General features: G+C 35.8%; 1 long non-coding RNA gene across 1 annotated transcript; it reads left to right on the forward strand.

Moving 5' to 3' along the window:
• Window positions 1-3,081: 3,081 nt before the first annotated feature.
• On the forward strand, window positions 3,082-5,246 carry LOC127744160 (uncharacterized). Its single transcript, XR_008005272.1, has 4 exons — window positions 3,082-3,214; window positions 3,306-3,360; window positions 3,449-3,577; window positions 5,071-5,246. It is a non-coding gene; the product is annotated as an uncharacterized LOC127744160 (long non-coding RNA).
• The last annotated feature ends 712 nt before the right edge of the window (window positions 5,247-5,958 follow it).

The raw sequence follows: 5,958 nt of genomic DNA on the forward strand, positions 1-5,958 counted from the left end.
AAGTGGGATCTAAGTATCTTGTTTACACTGTAAATAAGATATACTCAAAGTGAAATCGTTTACAGTATAAACAAGATACATGCTGAATAAAAGGTTTTCACTGTAAATGAGATATAGTACGACAAAATTCAATCAGTCGCAAAATCGTTGATATTCTCCACAAATATCTCAATCATTCTTCTCATTCATTTCTTCGATAAATTTAGTATGAATGTCTAGTATTAGTGGTTATTTTGTTGTGATGGTGTATCGCAACTATCACATAAAGAACAGTGACACTGTGCTGGTTGTATTCGAGTGTGAAAATTCTATTCTGTTGCGCACTCAGAGAGTATTTTTTGTCTGAGTTAACAAATCTGATATTGACACATGTCGGTGGTCATGGAAGAAAAGAGGTTCGGAAGTGTGGGTCTTCGGACGCCACCACTCCACGAATGCTGTAATTAGGAAGTTGTCAAAGACAAAGTCCCTGAGTTACACCGTGTCGCTGATGCTAGCCTCCCTCAAGTAAGGGGACAATGGTGTCTGGGGGTGCAAGAGTGTGGCTCACTCGTCTAGGGAGTAGTTGGTGTGGCCTTTGTTAAAAGCAAGGTTGCGAGAACTGAATCGATTATCAAATCGGTCAAGTGATTGGTTCATTGGTTTAATGGTCCAACCAGAATCGAACCATAGTTGAACCGATTTAATTAAATATATAATAAAACTATTAAAAATTAAATATATAATTTCAAATATTCAAATTTAATATTTTTTAAACTAATACAATTCAAAATGTTAAGATTTTACATAATAACTTGTTCATATTTAATTATTAAAAATTCTAATTAATTTCTAAATTCTAATAAAATAATCAGTAACAACACTTATCACATTAGTAACGAAAATTTTAAATTTAAAAATTTTAACAATAACTTCTAATAATCAAATAATCATTAACAAAATAAATAAAAACTCATAAAAATAGAAAAAATAGCAACTCCAAATTAGAATCAGATTCTAACAACTGAGAATCAGTAAAAATAACAAAATAAACAATAAAGTAATATGAAAGAGAAAAAGCTAACTTGCAACACATGATATTCTATGATAGTTGTTTACAAAGTCAAGATGCTGAGCCTTAAAATGCAGATTTATTGTGCTTTAGAAAAAGAAGGAACACAAGTTCAAAAAGTTAAGAAGCAACAATTTCAATTGTTATGTATCACTCAAGAGTATCAAGAAAGGTTTATTATAACACCATTAAAATGCTCACAAAATGTAAATTCCGGTTAAATTAGTAGATAATTAGTCAATACATTAGTGATTATCAATGGCGCCATCAACATGGTACGCACAATTGTAATCTCAACTCTTTATCACAACTTCGCACAACTAACCAGCAAGTGCACTGGGTCGTCCAAGTAATAAACCTTACGCGAGTAAGGGTCGATCCCACGGAGATTGTTGGTATGAAGCAAGCTATGGTCATCTTGTAAATCTCAGTCAAGCAGACTCAAATGGTTATGGAGGATAACATAAAACATAAAATAAGGATAGAGATACTTATGCAATTCATTGGTGAGAATTTCAGATAAGCGTATGGAGATGCTTTGTCCCTTCCGACTCTCTGCTTTCCTACTGTCTTCATCCAATCCTTCTTACTCCTTTCCGTGGCAAGCTGTATGTAGGGTTTCACCGTTGTCAGTGGCTACCTCCCATCCTCTCAGTGAAAATGTTCAACGCGCTCTGTCACAGCACGGCTATTCAGCTGTCGGTTCTCGATCATGTCGGAATAGAATCCAGTGATTCTTTTGCGTCTGTCACAAACGCCCCACAATCGCGAGTTTGAAGCTTGTCACAGTCATTCAATACTTGAATCCTACTCAGAATACCACAGACAAGGTTTAGACCTTCCGGATTCTCTTGAATGCCGCCATCAATTCTAGCTTATACCACGAAGATTCCGATTAAGGAATCCAAGAGATAAACATTCAAGCCTTGTTTGCTTGTAGAACGGGAGTGGTAGTCAGGCACGCGTTCATAAGTGAGAATGATGATGAGCGTCACATAATCATCACATTCATCATGTTCTTGGGTGCGAATGAATATCTTAGAACAAGAATAAGCTGAATTGAAGGTCTAGGCATGGCCGAGAGGCCAGCCCCCATGATCTAAGAACTAGACATCCAAAGATGATCTAGAGATCTAAAGTGATCAAAAGATGAAAATACAATGCAAAAGGTCCTATTTGTAGAGAACTAGTAGCCTAGGGTTTACAGAAATGAGTAAATGACATAAAAATCCACTTCCGGGCCCACTTGGTGTGTGCTTGGGCTGAGCATTGAAGCATTTTCGTGTAGAGACTCTTCTTGGAGTTAAACGCCAGCTTTTGTGCCAGTTTGGGCGTTTAACTCCCATTGTTGTGCCAGTTCCGGCGTTTAACGCCGGGCAGTTTTGAGCTGATTTGGAACGCCAGTTTGGCCCATCAAATCTCGGGCAAAGTATGGACTATTATATATTGCTGGAAAGCCCAGGATATCTACTTTCCAACGCAGTTGAGAGTGCGCCAATTGGGCTTTTGTAGCTTCAGAAAATCCACTTCGAGTGTAGGGAGGTCAGAATCCAACAGCATCTGCAGTCCTTTTCAGCCTCTGAATCAGATTTTTGCTCAGGTCTCTCAATTTCAGCCAGAAAATACCTGAAATCACAGAAAAACACACAAACTCATAGTAAAGTCCAGAAAAGTGAATTTTAACTAAAAACTAATAAAAATATAATAAAAACTAACTAAAACATACTAAAAACATACTAAAAATAATGCCAAAAAGCGTACAAATTATCCGCTCATCAATTAGTTTTTAATAAGGAAGATTAGAAATGTGAAAATTATATTAAATTAAGATAGAGCTCGTTGAAACGAGAATTTTGACACCAATTTCGAAGAAAACGATCCAAAATTGGATCGAACGGGCCAAACCGGTTGAACTGGACCCAAACCGGGCTATCGGTCCAACCGGACCAGCCCTTTTAAGTGAACCCAACAGTGCCTTCTCCCTCATTTTCTGCAGCACGAAGATGAAAGCTTCTCCAGGGAGGAGAGAAACAAAACACCCCGTAACTTTATGGTAAATTTCTAACTCCCGTAATTTCTCCGTCCGAGCTCCAATTGCTGCACCGTTTGCGGCCACGCGTTCACCGCATTGAGCTCTATGTTTCTACCGGAACAATTTCATAGGTAACTCATTATTTCACACTCAGCCTTCATTTCCACCAATTTTCAAGTTTTGAGAAGGAATGTTGAATTTCTTTGATTTTTGATGTTTTAGGATCCAATTAGCTTGAGGAAAACGTTCACTCTTGCTTATGTGAAGCTTGAGTAAGGTGAGAATATGATAATTCTATTTTAATTTCATTGGATTTGAGCTTTGAGTATTAAATTGGGTATATATGTGTTATAAATGTGTATTAGGTTGTGAATAAATAATTGGAGCTTGAAATTATGAATACTGAAACTTGGAGGAAGCAGATTAGTTGAGTTTTGAGAGGCTGCCTTGGTTTTGAATAAATAGCTTTGGTTGTTACGTGGAAATCGGCCAAGGTATGGTTTAAGTTTCTTGCATTTAATATATAATGTTCTGTAAAAACTTAGACTAGATGACCATAGGATAAGTTTGAATGCAGGTGTATGTTTAATGTTTAGTAATTTATCGATGAATATATTTGGTTGAAGTTTATTGGATAATTAGTTATTAATTTTGGATGGTGAATGTTGTTATGTTAATTTGGAGAGAATTATGGTTGAATGTTATTGTTGATGAACATAGTTGGTTTGGTGCTTGTTGATTAATTAATGATTTGGTAAATTATTGATTTGAGGTATAACTATTGTGGAGGTTGTTGTGATAATGAGGTACTTTTTGTTAGAAGCCTAGGATTAGTAAACTATGATCCTTAGTTGAATTTTGGTTGTTGGATTTGAATATTGTATGAGTATAATTGTTGATCTAAGGTAGATTTATTGTGGTGACTGTTATGATGATGAGGAAGGGTATGTTGAATTGAAAAGAAAGCAGGTTTGGACCCGAAAAGGGTGGCAAAGTCCGAGTTTTAGAGGAGGTGCTGCCAAAATTTTATAAAAATTAGATATTTTGTTTATATGATTATCTAAAAAGATTTAGATTCAAAGGTTATATGGTTTGATTTATAGTTATTAAGAAAATGAGCATGTTTTAAGTTTGATTCATTTAGAAAAAAATGAATTATATTTTGAATTGGAATTATTGATGGACGGAATGGGAGGTGCGATAATGAAGGATAAGGATTGAATATGATTGACGTATAATGATGAATGAGATGCGATTGAGAATGATGTGGATGTTGATGAATTATAATTGAATTATTTATATGCCTTATGAATTTGAATAATCTGAGATACGAGATTCCCTAGATCAAGTGCCGTGGCTTGCCACCACGTGTACTAGGTTGAAAACTCGATACTCTGTTGATCCTACGACGTAAGTGTGCCTGGGCACTATATAAATTCCCAAAAATGTTACCCCCATTGAGCAATATTGATTATTTGAGAAAAAGCTGTGCATAGTCTCTTGGGGATGCACGTCGGGGGACAGTCTAAGGACAATTCAGAATTGTCGAGTTGGCTGAATAACCGACAGATGAGCCTCATCAGCCATAGGACATGCATGCATCATATGCATATTACTTGAATTACTTGTTGGTGCTTTAATTAGGTGTGCTTATATGTACTTGCCATGCTAAATGTGTATTTGTTACCAGTAATAACTGTAACCTTTTTGTGTTTGCCTTATCTGTCTATTTGTCTGTAAAAATGCATGAATGAGTTGGAGATGGAGGAATGGTAGTATGAGACTTAGATTAAGTTAAGTTAGGATTAAACATTTTTAGAAAACCACATTTTATAGCTCCTGTTTAATACTTTAAGCTCTATAATCTGAGTGTCGGTGTTCTAGGATTGCCTCTGGCATTCCCAAGACCTTATATATTATGTGTGTGGCACCTTTATCATACTAAGAACCTCCGGTTCTCATTCCATACTATGTTGTTGTTTTTCAGATGCAGGTTGAGAGGCATCTCATTAGGCGTCTGGACCCTTGAAGTGGAGTGGTTATAAGGTTATTTTGTTATGCTATGATGTGTATATATGTACTTGGTTTTCTCTCTGCATAACTTGTTCTTTTGATCCTCCTAGAGGTTTATGGAGAGGCAGGATTGTGTATATGTACTTTTGGGTTTTGGGATATGTATATATATATATGTGTAAATATTCTCCGACCAGTCTTGATTTCGCAGGCTGAGTTGGAAACTTGTTATTTTGTTTCTTTGGCACTCTATTCCTACTTCTGTTATCTTATGTTTACTAATTATGATTTTATTAGCACGTAAGTTAACTCATACCTTGAGCATTGCGCTTTTATTTCGCGATTTTTGTTTCCTCTTTTTTTCAAGGCTCCTAGCATATTATAATTCTTCTGCTATTATATGTACTCATTTTATTTTAGAGGTCGTAATACCACACCACATATGTTTTACAGCTTAAGCGTAAAGCTTAGTGTGGTAGGGTGTTACACAAAATCCCTAATAGATGATAATATCTAAAAAACTTGTAAAAATTAACTCAAAATCAGAAATTTAGAACAATAGTACAAAATTAACTCCGAAATTTGACAAAATTCAATAATAATTAACTCAATATAAATAACAATCAATAATTCTTCTTGTTAACAACAATTAACAATAAAAGAAATTAACTCAAAAAAATAAGAATAACCAAGGAAATTAACTCAAGCAAGAGGGCTGTAGCGCGGCAGAATAGGAAATGTGTGCGACAGAAGAATGAGACGGAAAAGACGAGATGCGACACCACATAAGTTGAGACGCAAGACGCATTGCGATGGAGGAGCCGAGATTGAGCAGTGGGACGGCAAAACAGGGGCCATGCAG

The sequence above is a fragment of the Arachis duranensis genome, unplaced genomic scaffold (assembly GCF_000817695.3).
Source record: "Arachis duranensis cultivar V14167 unplaced genomic scaffold, aradu.V14167.gnm2.J7QH unplaced_Scaffold_232525, whole genome shotgun sequence".
Lineage (NCBI taxonomy): Eukaryota > Viridiplantae > Streptophyta > Magnoliopsida > Fabales > Fabaceae > Arachis > Arachis duranensis.